The 14723-nt window shown below is 44.3% G+C and overlaps 1 protein-coding gene across 1 annotated transcript in view; it reads left to right on the top strand.

The window, feature by feature from the left end:
* Nucleotides 1-6124: 6124 nt before the first annotated feature.
* satb2 (SATB homeobox 2) overlaps nucleotides 6125-14723 on the top strand; it is a 57444-nt gene continuing 48845 nt past the window's right edge. Inside the window, exon 1 of the mRNA XM_068572751.1 lies at nucleotides 6125-6370. The gene's annotated coding sequence lies outside the window, so the exon portion shown is untranslated. The remainder of the gene's footprint in view (nucleotides 6371-14723) is intronic.

Below are 14723 nucleotides of genomic sequence, written 5' to 3' on the forward strand. Positions count from 1 at the left end.
CTTCTCCGGCTGCCATCTGAACACAAGCGGCTCAGTGTCAAAGACCCACAACCCCACACACATACACACTGCACACCTTGTGGGTGGAGGAGTCTGCATGGGTGGAGCAGTGGATGTCCACAGAAACACATTCACGATGCTACGTTTATGGTGTGGTGAACGGTGTCCACATCTGCCCACCAGTGTCACAGAGTCTGTGTGTGTGTGTGTGTGTGTGTGTGTGTAATAATCTCCCACAATAGATATTGCATGTGCTCATGAATGTGTGTGTGTATCATGAACTCCCACAGAGATAGCAGAGCTGTGGTGAAAGGGAGTTTCCGCCCTCGGCCCACCACAACATCCCGGAGTCATTTTCAGATCCGAAAGAGGCTCCAGAAGGCGAGAGGAGACGCTCTGTGATGCGGCTCAGATGAAAACGTCTCACTGTTTCACCTCGCAGGCGCCGCATCCCTCGATAGCGCCGGGGAGATTCGGGCCTTTTTTCTTTTTTTTTTAAACCGAAAAGGCCGCAGGAACACACGGGAGCGAAACCCGTCGACGCAAACGGGATCGCCCCGAGAGGCGCGGCTCACGTTTCCAACGCGACCACCTCCCACCCAACAAAAAAAAAGGTCCGCGTTGTGTGTCCGTGACCGTCTGTGACCCTCTCTGTGAGACGCGGTTACGTCGGGGGAACTTCAACCAGTCCGTCAGTCGTCCCACAAATGATATCTTTCAACCCCGTTTGTAATTACAAATTGCAGAGCACACGAGGGCATTGTTGCCTCTTCAATCAAATCCAGACTCTAAATCACCTTTTATTACTGGAATGGGAAAATACTGCAGGTTATAATTGCCGCTGGCTTGAATATCCATCACTGAATAATCATATTTTATATAACTATGTTGTGCTTATGCTGGCAACGACCTTCCGTGACCCCTGCTCTCCATCGCCTAACACTCATTACCGTTCGACTTTTTGAGAAATGGCATGATTTATCGGCACTCCCTTTGGACTGGAGGAACACATTCTTTGTTGGTATATAACTGAGCCCATAAACAATGTGCACTTTACGTTCATCGTCCAGCAGACTCGTTCCTTCTGGCAGGAAACAAACGGACGATGACAACTTTAAATCAGAGACTTTAGTCCAACTTTCCCAATTGACAGAAAAAATCTTCCATCATATTTACCCACACCACTAACCAGAGGAGTACGAGTGTGTACGTGTGTGTGTGTGTGTGTGTGTGTGTGCGAGAGAGAGAGAACGCCTGCACTTGCCAGTTGTTGATGCAGATAAGCACAGGGATCACACTTGACCCTGAGAGTAATGACTTATAAGCGTATAGCTGCAGGGTTAAGAGAGGCGCAGGCTAAAGGAGGGCTAATTGAGCAATCTGTGTGTGTGTGTGTGTATGTGTGTGTGTGTGTGGCGGCGGCGCCAATGGGTGTCTTGACCTGCTCTGACTTCGGCAGTGTGCTCGGTTAATGGCGCCTGACCTGTCGACCGCGGGGTTTGTAACGAGCGCGGCTCAGCAGAACAACGGCGGAGCGGAAGACGTGGAAACCGTTAAAAATGTCATATCCTGACGACGGTTCCTTATCTTATTACGAAAATAAAAAGCTCTGACGCTGCTTATCCTAATGCGCAGTCCATCGTCACGCGCAGAGGTCGCGTACAAATGGCGTCGTGTTCGGCGTCGAGACAAACCGATGTATTATTTGAAAAGTTAATAAAATATGTCTCGGCCACATCGTTATTTTCTTCTTCTCTGCAGCCAAAACTAAATTATCTTCCATTTTCTCCAAGAAAACCAATGAAATCATTCGATGTTTCTCGTTGAGTGACAACATGAGAACAGTACAGACTTCTACAGCGAGACAGAGACCTTTTAATAATAAGACAAGTTGCCTCTTTCTCCTTAGAGCTGCAGCGAGGATGAACTCCACAGCTCATCTGGCGCGGTTTCAATGTGTGTGTGAAGTTATATTATCAATACCACGAAGCACACACACACACATATATCTGTGGAGTACAGCGGAAGAGAGACAGAAGAGAGTGGGGGATGCTAGGAGGGTAAAAAATAAAGGATTATGCCCGAAATAAGAAATGTTGACGGACAAAGCCGGCAATTTGTGGGATCTGAGCATAAAGCAAACAAAGGGCAGCTTTTGTAAGGAATAATGCATGTCAGCCGTGTCCTTGTCCCGCCGCGGCTTTGAACGCTGCTGGGGTCGTCCATCGCTCCGCTGTGTGTGCCGTGTTGCTATATTAAAGCCAGTCACCTCAAAGGGGGGAGAAGAAGAAGAAAAAAAAGCCTCAACTATTCAACAATTGAATGGCGGGGCTCTCATTATGGCCGATGTGGGCAGGGAAAAAGTGGCTTTTGGGGGTTTTCAAATTCGGCAACTTAAAGCCCTCCTGTTAGCTCGGACGAGCTGCTGTTTATCCCGATGCCTTCTGGGGGCTAAACATAGTCAACTGTCATTATCTCACTCTCTGTCTGTCTCTCTCTCTCTCTGTGTCCTCCCACTCGCTCACATTTATTTATTTCTCCCCTACTTTTCTCATCTAATGACCCGTGTTGTGTTGTTGTTTGTCTCCCACATCCCGAGGAGACAGAAAAGGACCACCTATATGGATGAAAGCCACAAGTGTGTGGACGGCATTCCTCACGCGACATAAAGCCGAGGAGGCTGTGTGTTACTGTATGTGTGTGTGTGTGTGTGTATGTATGCCCTCCAGCAATATGACCCCCCCCCCCCCCCATAAACGAACCGCCTTCATAGTTTGCCCTAAAAGCATTTCTATTCAGAGGCCTGGACGGTTGGCAGAGCCGCTTCCCAGCAGCTCCACATGAATAGAAAAAGCCATATTAGAAAAAAAGAGGCGCGGGGCACATGGGATGATGTGAATATGTATTAGCATGCGCGGCGGCGGCGGCAGAGTGCAGAAGGAGACGGCCAGAGGGAGGTGAAAGCCGTCTTTGTGTCCGCAGGAACCCTCCGGTGGACCCTCCCCTTCAGGAGCCCCGGGGGTTGCCCGGGCGCTGCGGTGGCGGATCACAGTTAATAACTGTGCGGTGGGGCTGTCAGAGGCACTTAGCGTGACGCTGGGCAGGCCAAGGGGCCCGGGGGTGCCGGCGGGCCCCCCGACGGGGGCCTTGCCCAGCGTATACACACACACCAGCGCCCCGGACACCCAAAAAGCGCTCGGCCGAGAAGCGGAAGAGACAGCGAGGAAAAAAAAGGAGATGGAGACGTTATAACGTTAGAGGTCGGAGAGGATGGATCGCAAAAGAAACGCGACCGTTGCAGCGCGTCGGGCGTCTGATCGGAGCGGAGAGGATAACAAACTGGGACGCGACGGAGAGCTCAAGCCCGAGCTCGGGTGTCCCCCCTCATGAGTTCTGGGTCAACTTTAATGCAGCTCCACAGCTCAATCCTGGATGGAGCTTAGAGGGGGCGGGGCTGTGCTCACGTCACGCGACAATACGCACAGCGGTCCGCACCGTGGTACGGCCGCGCTGAACTCCGATGCAAATCGTTCCACATGGGTTTTGGCGTCGTCCAAAGTTGTCGTGTTTTTAAGTGCAAACCTCGCTCTTAGTGTTGCTATCTCTCCCCCCCTGCAGCTCGGCGGGACATCGCCGTCTGTAAAACACAAATAAGTTCATTGGAGTGTAAATCTGGGGCGTATCTTTACTTATTTGACTCACATTAGCTTCAGCTGGACTCTGTTACGTTCTGCTCGACACACATTGTGTTGTGGGGTCTTTTCGGGCCCCATGAGGACATTTCATTGAGCTGACGCTTTTATCCAAAGCGACTTACAAAAAGTGCATTCAACAATGAGTACAAACCCAGAACAACAAGAATCAAGAAAGTACAATTTCTCCGATAAAATTAAACTACAAAATGCTATCAGTAAGAGACATTTAATTGCTAATAAAGTGCTACTTTCTTTCAATGTGTAGTCGAAAAAGACGAGAGGAACAACTGTAGCGGTAAAAAAAAAAAAAAAAGACAAGTACATCGTTTCGAGACTCTGAATCATTTAATCAACGAGTAGAAAACACATCTACTTAAATCCTCCTGGCAAAGCAGCCAGTTTTTTGATAAATGCTACAAAACCAAAACCTTCCACTGAAGCACATCTAATGCGAGCTGCCTGCGAGGGACCACATCTCCAATCATCAGCACCAGACGTTATCTGACCCTCAACAAAGTGCCTCCACAAACTCTTATCTGATTCCCACTCGTAAAGCTCAAGGTGGGCCGTCTCGTGTGCAGGGGGGGAGCGACCAATGAAGACTCGTCTGATCTTGAGTGGCGTTTTTTCCCCCCGTGCCAAACTGCCCTGTCTGTCTGTGAACTCCAAAGTCCAGCTCATCCCCTGTTGACTAGATTAGATAACCCAGTTTTAGAGGCAGGGAGACTGTTTGCTCAGTGACTCCTCTCCGCCCTAATAGCGTCTGATCTAATGGGAGATTGCAGGCTGCTCGCAGACAGCGGACGACCTAAACAGCGTCATGGCAATGGCCAAACAACCAGAGGGAAACAAAGCAGGGCCGCGCTTTAGTACCTGTAATTACCAGATAAATATCAGCTTCGAAGTGACTGCAATAACTATCACATGATGCCTTTAATTACAGCTATTATGTCATCTGTGTTGGTTGGAATATATAAAGGTCATGGTGACTGAATGAAAATGGGCTGATGTTTTTATTTTTTTTTCCTTGTGCCTGATGTCGGCTTTTGTGGAAACTGCTTCAGAGAGGTGTTAATTCAACTGGATGCTCATTTCAGAGGATGTAGTTTGGGGTGATGTTGATACTGAGAGGCATTTATGTTGTTTATCCAACCGTCCTCGATATGAATAGAGTGGACAAAATAATAGAAATACCCGTCAGTAGGCTCTGCTGGGCAGCGGCACGTGAATATTTAAGCTCGGGGGGAAGTTTACTACTGTTTAAAAAAGATCAGTAATTCTGCTTTTATTTTTTCATATCATGAGTATTGTATTGTGCTACATTTAAAGTTCCATCCATTACAATATATATTAAAAAAACGTGAAAAAGTGTGGAATCAAAGAAAGGAGCCAAATCTGCAGCTGCAGCCTTTCAATAAGTACTAATACCACAGTTTGAAAATATTCTACGTAGTAAAAAAGCATTTAAAACATTACTTAAGTAAAAGTATTATCTGTCATATATACTATAAAAAAGTAAGAGTCTCAAAAATATAACTACGAAAAATTAAAGTAGTCGTAGCACAGTAAAATGTTCTGTTAGTATTTTACTAGTAAATATGATGTTTCTGGATTAATATTACTGCTACATTAATGTGTATGTTGCATTACACCTTTCTATCATGTGGGGTAGTTTAATCTCCAACAATGCATCATATTCTTTATAAGAGCATCATATGATGGTAGCTCCGCTGTCCTGTGAGAAACATGTATTCAAAAAAAGGTCAACTTTTTATGACCCAGTTTTTTTTCCAGCAGTGTTTTTAAATACTTAATTTGGCGTGAGAAGTAGGATAATTTTCTTTATGAATACTTTAAACTGCAGTTCATCACAAACATTCAACACATCTGAAGATATACATGGTTTTCACCGGACAGGAAGTGGACGAAAAAATGTAATTTGTAAAGTAATTAAAGCTGTCAGACGAAGGTAGTGGAGTAAAACATATTATATTTACCTCTAAGATGTGGTGGAGCAAGTACCATAAAATGGAGTACTCAAGTGTAGTACAAGTACCTCTAATCTACATGCACAGACATTAATGGAGTGTCGGCGGCCACACGACTGCCCGCAGCTGCCAAACCCGGAAGTGACGTAATGAGGCAACGTTGACGTAATTACGTTCACGGGCAAGAGTGCTTGACCGTTGAGACTCGGGCCGATGCTTGCAGTTCGTGAACAGAAGTAAAACATTCACAACAATGCAATCAATTTCCAAATCTTGTCATGAAAGTTTTTTTTTTTTTTTTAAAGTAAATGTTGAATCTATCTTAATTAATACCAAGCCGGCCAGCCCGCTAAGGCAAATCAAACACCCCCACGAACAGGTGCATGCTGGGATTAGCTAGCCAACATCCTAATGTTCGTTACTTTTAGATACTTTTTCCAATTACCGAGGCCATTTTTCCTTCGCTGCGGGAGGACTTTCTGGTGTTTGTGACATTAATCCGCCTCAGAAAGCTTGTTTTGGAAATTTTGAGGAGCAGCAGTGGGACATAAAGGCTTGGTGGACTGGTTATACTGGGACCAGCTAAGCTAGTGGGCTCAGGGCTGGACCCTCCTCGCTGGGAACGGAGAAGCCGAACAATGCGCGCGAGACCGGCTGAGTGACGTGCAGACGTGAGTACGACAACAGGTAATATTATAAATTAAATATTAGCATTAATGTTTACATATCATTAATCATTATGCCCATTTAATTATTATTTTAATTATTTATATTTAAATGATTGACTTTATATTATTGTTTATTCCACCCACTATGGGCTTTTTCTGGTTGTGTATAATTGGGTTGTGTGCACAGCTGGCTGCATTTTTAGAATGTATTGTTGGTTTGGCCTTTTGTGGCGTGATGTTCCTATTGCATACTTGTAACACCATAATGCAATTTAATTTGTGGCCCCAAGGAGTTTTTTTTTTTTGACAGAAGTATACTTTTACATGAGTGAATTTATTTCAACTCACAGAACTTCTACTTCCCTGTTTGTATTTAACTTCTGCTTGCTTAGTTAGAGAACCAGATCGATGAAAGCAGTTAGATTAAAACTGAAACTATGAGCTGAAAGATGCTCAAAAAAGCTCTGTAGAGCTGAAGGGACGACTCTCTTTCAGGCTCATCACTACAAGCAATACAAGTTTTCACAATACAAGTAGTCATCGATCCAGTGAAATATTGATTACAGCCGCTTTAAATGAAAGGCCTTTGCACTAGTGAGCATGAGATATAATTCAAAGCTTACCTGAGCCTTCCAGTGTGTGTGTGTGTGTGTGTGTGTGTGTGTGTGTGTGTGTGTGTGTGTGTGTGTGTGTGTGTGAGTAGCTCTGTTGCTGGCGTCTCTGGCGCTCTGTTTAAATCATCACTTCCTGCTCTCAATCCCCACGTCTGCTTATCCATCATTTCATAAGTGTGTGTGTGTGTGTGTGTGTGTGTGTGTGTGTGTGTGTTGGTACGTCTCGGGGTCCTGTTGAACCTCCTCCAGCCTCCCATGGGCGGCGGGCTAAAATACCAGGGGGCTGCTCCCCTCAAGACACCCCTCAAATTACGGCCTAATCAGTTAGCCCCCGGAGCAGGCCCTCCACACCGCTCACAGACAAACACACGGACCCCCAGACCTACAGCAACCTCATCCTACCCCCCCCCCAGCCCCCAAACCCCCAAACCAAACCTCCAGACCGGCCTTGTCCCTGCAAAGACCTCGCTCCCTCTGTCTCTCCTCTCTCTGAGATAAAACAGGTCCAGCTCCAGTTTGAGAAAAGTGTCGGCTGCTCCTGTCCCTCCCTCACTTACCCACTGCTCTTGTCTAATGTCTAGTCTACATGGCCCTTTCACCTCTCTCTCACACACACACACACACACACACACACACACACACACACACACACACAGACATATTGTAAGGAGTAGTAGTTTTAGCTGAACTTGCATTTGGATCCAGACACATTGTGACCTCTGCTGCCAACTTAAATCATCATTGTGAGTCCTTTTCACTTTTTTTTTTTCTCTCCTCCTGATTTGAGTGGTTTTACGCTCTTTTCATGAGTTGAGTAATCTCGTGAACTTCAACTCCGCAAATCCAGTTCCAACCCCCATTGTGCGATTTTCAAAACGCTGCGTCGGTCGCTCGGAGAGTAGAGCGAGTTGCATTTCATTTGTAGCACATCGTAAGTGTCTGATATTACAATTAACACTTTCTATAACAATCCCCCATCGCCTTCTTGTTTTAATATTTACTGCTGCTGCATGAATCACTACTCGTACTCGTTCCGGGTCAATAATCTCTTTGTAATGTACAAAAAATAGGACCGTGAGAAATAAAACAATGTCATAATATCACTTTGGCACCGCAGTTTATGTCAACAAGTATCTGGCGTTTTTCCCTTGGATCATTACTTTACTTACACACACACACACACCTACACACACCTACACACACACACACGCACACACACACACACACACACACACTTGGATCCGCTGCCCTAATGTGATGCTTTGTCAACTAAATCATTGCAACTCTACCCGGTTAATCAATGACACATGGCAGGTTCTGGCAATGTCAGACCTTCACCGACTCCATTCCCCTCATCTGCGTTGTCATTCCCATTCCTCTATTCCCCCTGCCCCTCCCTACACCTACACACACACACACACACACACACACACACACACACACACACACACACACACACACCCCATGTGCCAAACCAGACCACTCTCCATATACACTAATGCTTCTGTTCCCTTCCGAGCAGCTCCATCCGTCATGTTCACTCCGCTTAGGATTCCCATTTGTTTTCATTTCACAGCATTAAAAACAAAACGACACACACACACACACACACACACAAAACTCTCATCAAATACAAAAGCAGCAAAGAAAAGTGCAACATCCACCGAGCCAGTGGATTAGATGCTGGGATTTATTCGTGAACATTTATTCGGTACATTTATTTATTTACTGTCATTCTACCTCAGTAGACGAAGCATCCTCACAATGTGCGGCGCGCGTTGCCCGTCCAGAGTCACAGTTTCTCGCTCAAGGACGTACTTGGAAATGAGGACAGGAATCAAGCGGGGTTTGAACCGCCAACCCTGCGTTTGGCCTCAATCGCACACACACCTTTTTGAGATTTAAAAAAAAGAATCTGAAGGAGATCGAGGACGATCCATATCTTAGTAACTGTGTTGCGATTATGTGAACGTTATGAAGTTATAATCCCCTTGAACACGCTAATTTTTAATCCTCACCGTGCTGCAAATAATAGACGCTCTCTTCTTCATCCTCTCCAACACTCTCCACCCGTCTTTTTGCGTCCAGCGCTCCGTCCCTCAACATGTTCTGTATTAGTGGGTCTTTGTTGAGTGTTTTTTTTGTTTTTTGAAGTATGAAAATGAAGGAGGTGGGTGGGCATCCGACCGCCGCACTCCGAGGAGACCCTGTGACGCACACAGAACTATCCTCTGACTCCATTAGCATACCTCTGCTGGCTCGGCTACAGACGGCTGGAGCCGCCTCTGCAGCTCTCTTATGTGGCTGCTATTATGTTTGCATGGCGGCTGCGCCACAGAAGTATTTGGAGGCCAAGAGGTCTGTCAATTTTTTTTTTTCTTTAAATGCATTAAATCCTCTGAGATCCCCGACTGCTTTAAGGACATCCACACAGAAGACTTTCTTATCGCCAACAGAATCTGATTCTTATTTATATATATTTTGACACTTATTACGCCGTTAATAAAGTCCGGATTGAATACTGTGAGGGATATTTAAAACATATGCTGGGTCCCGCTTCAGTTTTCTACTGTTTATTGACTTGGTTCTTTTCATTTTGTCCCATTTTCTCCTCCAAAAAATAAGTTTGTTTCTTTGTTTCACATGCAAAGTGTCTGAAAGCCACAAGACGCTTTGTGACCACTTACATTTCCCTCGTGAAACATTTGAAAAAGTGAACTATAACACACATAAAACAGGTTTTTCTATCAGACGAATCCTAATGTGCTTTATTTAAGGTTTTGGTCACAGACCACATTATTGGACTTAAGTAGATGTACTAATACCACACTAGTAAAGTACTTTACTACAGGTAAAAATACAACAATCAAAAATGTACATTAGTAAAATCTAGATATACTTTAAAGAAAAAGTATTCATAGTGCAGTAGAATGTTCCCTGTCAGTGTTTCACTATCGTATATAAAGTTTCCGGATCATTATAAACTTTATTACGTCGTCATATTACAAACATTTTTAGATACATACATGAAATTTGCACTCTGCATTTAATCCATAGGTATTTAGGAGCAGTGGGCTGCTGAGAAGCGCTGCATTGTTACTGCTGCATTAATGTGTATCTTGCATTTGAACTCCTTTATATGTTGTTTATTAGTGAGCATCATATTCTATAAGATCATCACACGTTTGTAGCGTCAGAAGCTCGTACCTCTAAAAAAAAAGAAACCTGCTTTCAGCTTTGTGACGATGCAGCTGATCGAAGAGGCTTTTGAAAAAAATAAAGTTTGTTCATCTCAATAAGCAGGAGGATTTTCTCAACTGAGAAGTAGTGGAGTAGAAATATAAAGATACTTAAAATGGAGGAACTCATGTCAAGTACAAGTAACCCAAATGTAGTTTTTTAAGCATGAGAGTAAATGTGACTCAAATTCCACAACTGAACGTCTTTACTGTGAATATTTGTGATCGTATTGTGCGTGTTCCTGCACCAAGAGAATAAAGAGATCCAACACTTTTATAACAAAAGGTTTCTCGTTCACAAATTCCCCGTGAAGCAGTCGGAGAGGCACGACATCCAGAAACAAAATTCTAGTTTACTGACGAGTTCGCAAGAAGGAAACGTTGTTACAAACTCCTGCTGCATTCAAATACCCTGAAGGTTAATATTAGTGAAGATACCAACATAAAAAATATTGATACAATAGATTTTTGTACCTCAGAATATACCTCCTTTATATATTTTTCTATAAAAGCAAAACATTTGAAGGGAGTAATGTAAAAGTAAACCCACGCAATTCAAGAAAAATATACTATAAAAAATCTTCTCACTTAAGTGGAAATTGACCGGCAGTGGGAACCAGTCTGTGTCCCATCACTCAGGTTGTCCTATTGTTATTAATTTGACCTTCAAAGCCTCCAGCCGTCATAAGACCTGCACATCTCGGCCGTTCATCTGAACATTAGCGGATGAAGACGGCAGTTTGGGGCCATTCGGGCTCCTGCCTCCTCCTGCAGCGGGATAACGTTTCACCAGTTTAGATTAGTCCACTCAGGGCCCATCAACACATGTGGAAGTGACCCTCAGACGCCTCTCGCGGGCCCGCTGACTGTCTGTGTGTGTGTGTGTGTGTGGGTGAGTCAGAGGAAGTGCACGGGCCAGCTGATGCGGTGTGTGCTATGTTAACCCGTCCAAGGGCAGCATAGCAATAACAAACACACGATCACAGCAGCGAAGCTCACCTCTGACCCCTGCACCCCTCCACGCAGCCGGCCAGATCGGTATCGCTCTGACAGCCACTCAGGAGCCAGCCAACACACACACACACACACACATATTTAGACGCACTAAATACTGCTCAGGCCAGTTCGCCCCCCACCCTCCCTCATCCCCTCAATGCAAGTTTTCAATCATTGACTCCCTTTAGAGAAATCAAGGGATTTACTTTGTGAGACAAAAGCTTCCTCATTGGTGTCAGACAGTAAATGATTGACATTTACTTTGAATGCTTTGGCCCCGCCCACCTTGGGTGGGGGGGTCTGGTGCAGTGTGGTGTGTGTGTGTGGGGGTGGGGGGGCGTTCAAAGTGAAAACCATCCACCCTCCCGCACCCTAGTTTACCCACAAGGCCGTTTGTACTGTCTGTGTCCCGGCGGTGACGGGTCGTAGACGGGGTTGTTTTTGGGGAAGAGTTGTGACGCCGACGACGGAAAGCTTTGAGGACCACAATGCTTCATGGTAGGATCTGCATGTGTGTGTGTGTGTGTCTGTGTGTGTAGGCGTTCTTGTCATCCTGGTCCTCAGTCATGTGGAGTGTATGAGCTGTTGAAAAATCTGTCGTTATTCGCTTTAGTATCTGCAGCTCTGCGACCGCCCGTCCTCAAAAAGAAAAGCCCTCCACACTAACTCTCCTTCATTGGTTCCTCCCCCTTCTTCTCCCTCCTTCGACTCAGAGCCGACACTTTTAAAAAGCGGATCACTTTTCCGTTTCCTCCGAACATCAGCCGGCTCGTGACGCGAGGGCTCTCAGGTATATCTAGAGGCGGTTATGAGGACAGACAGCTCGACATGAGCGCACGTGTTCCACGACTGTGACTGAGCACGAGAAGTGGAACGGAGCTGAATTCAGAGTGACTTCCTGCTGTGTGTGTGTGTGTGTGTGTGTGTGTGTGTGTGTGTGAGTGTGTGAGAGAGAGAGAGAGAGAGAGAGAGAGGCTCTCTGGAGAGGTGTGTATGTGTGTAGCCTAAAACTATGTTAGTGAGAGATCCATTTTATTTTAAAGCCTGTACTGTCTCTTCTGCAATGTGTGTGCGTGTCTCGGTGTGAGAGAGTGTGTGTGTGTGTCGGCATGAGTGTGAATCTCGGTGTGAGTGTAGCCTTAAAAGATGTTAGAGCAAGAGATCCTTTTTATTTTGCTGAAGACTGTCCTGTCTTTTCTGCAATTTGTGTGTGTGTGTGCGTGTGTGTGTGTGTGTGTGTGTGTGTGTAAATATGTCACGGTACAGTGAGAGAATTGACTTCATTGAGGCTGAATAATAAAGAGCCCTGAGATGACACGGGCTCACCTGTTTTTCGGTGACACCCGTTTAGTTTGAGGCCCTTTGGGGAGCTCGTGGTTCTCCGTTTGGCGCTGGCGGCGTCCATGAGGAAGACGACCCTTCTGGCAGGTCGAGTAAACCACCGAAACATTGAACACACTTTCCAAAAGCTCATTACAGAGACCTCCGCTGTTTTGTTGCTCGTGGGGCCCAATCAAACCTCCCTCCCCCTGCCATTCTTTTCAAATGAGAATTGAATTTCTTCTTCTCAGTGTTTACGTTATCATTTGTAAATCTCATACCAGGAGTTGGCGCGCGGGGCACACGGAGCGGGGAACTCATACGCATGTTTAATGAAGTATTTACAGATAATTCCAACTGTCAAATACGCGAGGCCGATGACATAGTGCAGAGTGCTGACGCTCACAACCACCTCCCTCCCTCTCCTCGCTCCCTCTCCTCGCTCCCTCTCCTCGCTCCCTCCTCGTTAAGCAGACGGATTTGATTTCAGGTAAGAACTTATTGGAAGGGAAGAGGAGGAGGAGGAGGAGGCCCAAAGCGAGGGCCACAGCATTTACCGAAAAGGAAAGTGTGTGTGTGTGTGTGTGTGTGTGTGTGTGTGTGTGTGAGTGTGAGCTCCACAGGGCAGACGTTGGGAAGCTGATGATGACATTCGACACATTCTGTGTCTGATGGACGCGCAAAAAATACAAGTTGTGCAGTTTGTTTGAGACTCTGAAGGTCGGCTGCACGCTGCGACCTTTAAGTGTTTCATGGACATCAGGAAAAGACATGAATCTCAAATCTGCCTTTCTAAATTAAAAAATGTACTTTCAAATGCGGCACTTTATAAATATGCCTTGTCTGCGTTGTAATTTGGCTTCCTCAATGGTTAACACATCATTTATAGATCAATAATAAGCACCAATAAGAACAAATATATACTAAAGATCCTTTTTCCTGTGATTAAAAATGCCATTTTGCATGCTAATATTCCATCAATGAATGCTTAATAAGTTGTTAACTAATAGATTTTGTTCAATATGCACAACTAAAAAGGCATCTACCTGATCTGAAGTAAATGATTTAATATAAAAATTGTGTTTGTTATTTAAATTTGGTATTAATTTGAAAATGGCAACAGTTGCACACACAACTTTATATATTATTCAGGTCTGAATATATATATATATATATATATATATATATATATATATATATATATATATATATATATATATATATATATATATATATAGGTTAGGAATAATACTGATTTAATTTATTTTTACTTAAATTAAAACACGTATCCTTCTCACTAAAATAATTTGCATAATTACTGTTAGTCCTCTTCTAATGATGTAATGTACGTGTTGTTCCTGGGTGGTACTACTTTAAATAAAACCTGCTATAGTGTTGAGTCTCTGCAGCTTCTCGGCGGAGAGGGAAACTGTGTGAAGGAGCAATAATGGAGTCTGAGTCGTGACCTCTGCATGGAAGCAATTTGGGGGGAAAGACTTGAAAGAGCCGTAAAAGACAAATTAATCCTCGACGGAAACGAGATACATCCTTTAAAAACAACCACTTGGACGCTTTGGCCCATCGGTCACTCTTTAATGCGAGCGGAGGGATATTAGAGCCGCACTCAGGCCCGAGAACACTCCGCATCACACACTGACTGCTGAGAAAACCTCACGCATCTATTAGCGGGTACAACGACAACGCAGAAGTGAGTCCATCAGCTGAACTTTACATCTTCCCCTCCTCGATTTGCTCCAATCAGGCGAAACCAGCAGAAATATGAAAATACGTGTATTTATTTTCGCCCAGGTTTTTGTTTAATAGTCTGCTTTGTGTCACGCGTCTGTTGTTCGTTGTGAGTTATTACTTTCGTTTTCAATTACAGGTGATCGTAACCAGCACGAGCCTTTAATTTAGCGGAACACTGGGAAACGTAGAAATTACTAAAAACAAGAAAAAAAGAAGGAAAAACTTAAATCATAACAGGATGCTAAAGGCTATTATTATTTGTATTGTTATAATTAGTAATATTACTATTAGTACTATTATTTACTTATTATTACTATCCCACTTGTTAATATACTATTTAATATATTATTATTTTGTACTAATATATAATTATAATATATATTCTTATTCGTAGTGGGTAAAATAAGCAAATATCTCGTTAATTTACTATTCATTTCGTATTATTTTTGCTATT

This window comes from Clinocottus analis, unplaced genomic scaffold (genome assembly GCF_023055335.1).
Source record: "Clinocottus analis isolate CAN_PGR_092001 unplaced genomic scaffold, fCliAna1.0.p SCAF_12, whole genome shotgun sequence".
NCBI classification, from domain to species: domain Eukaryota; kingdom Metazoa; phylum Chordata; class Actinopteri; order Perciformes; family Cottidae; genus Clinocottus; species Clinocottus analis.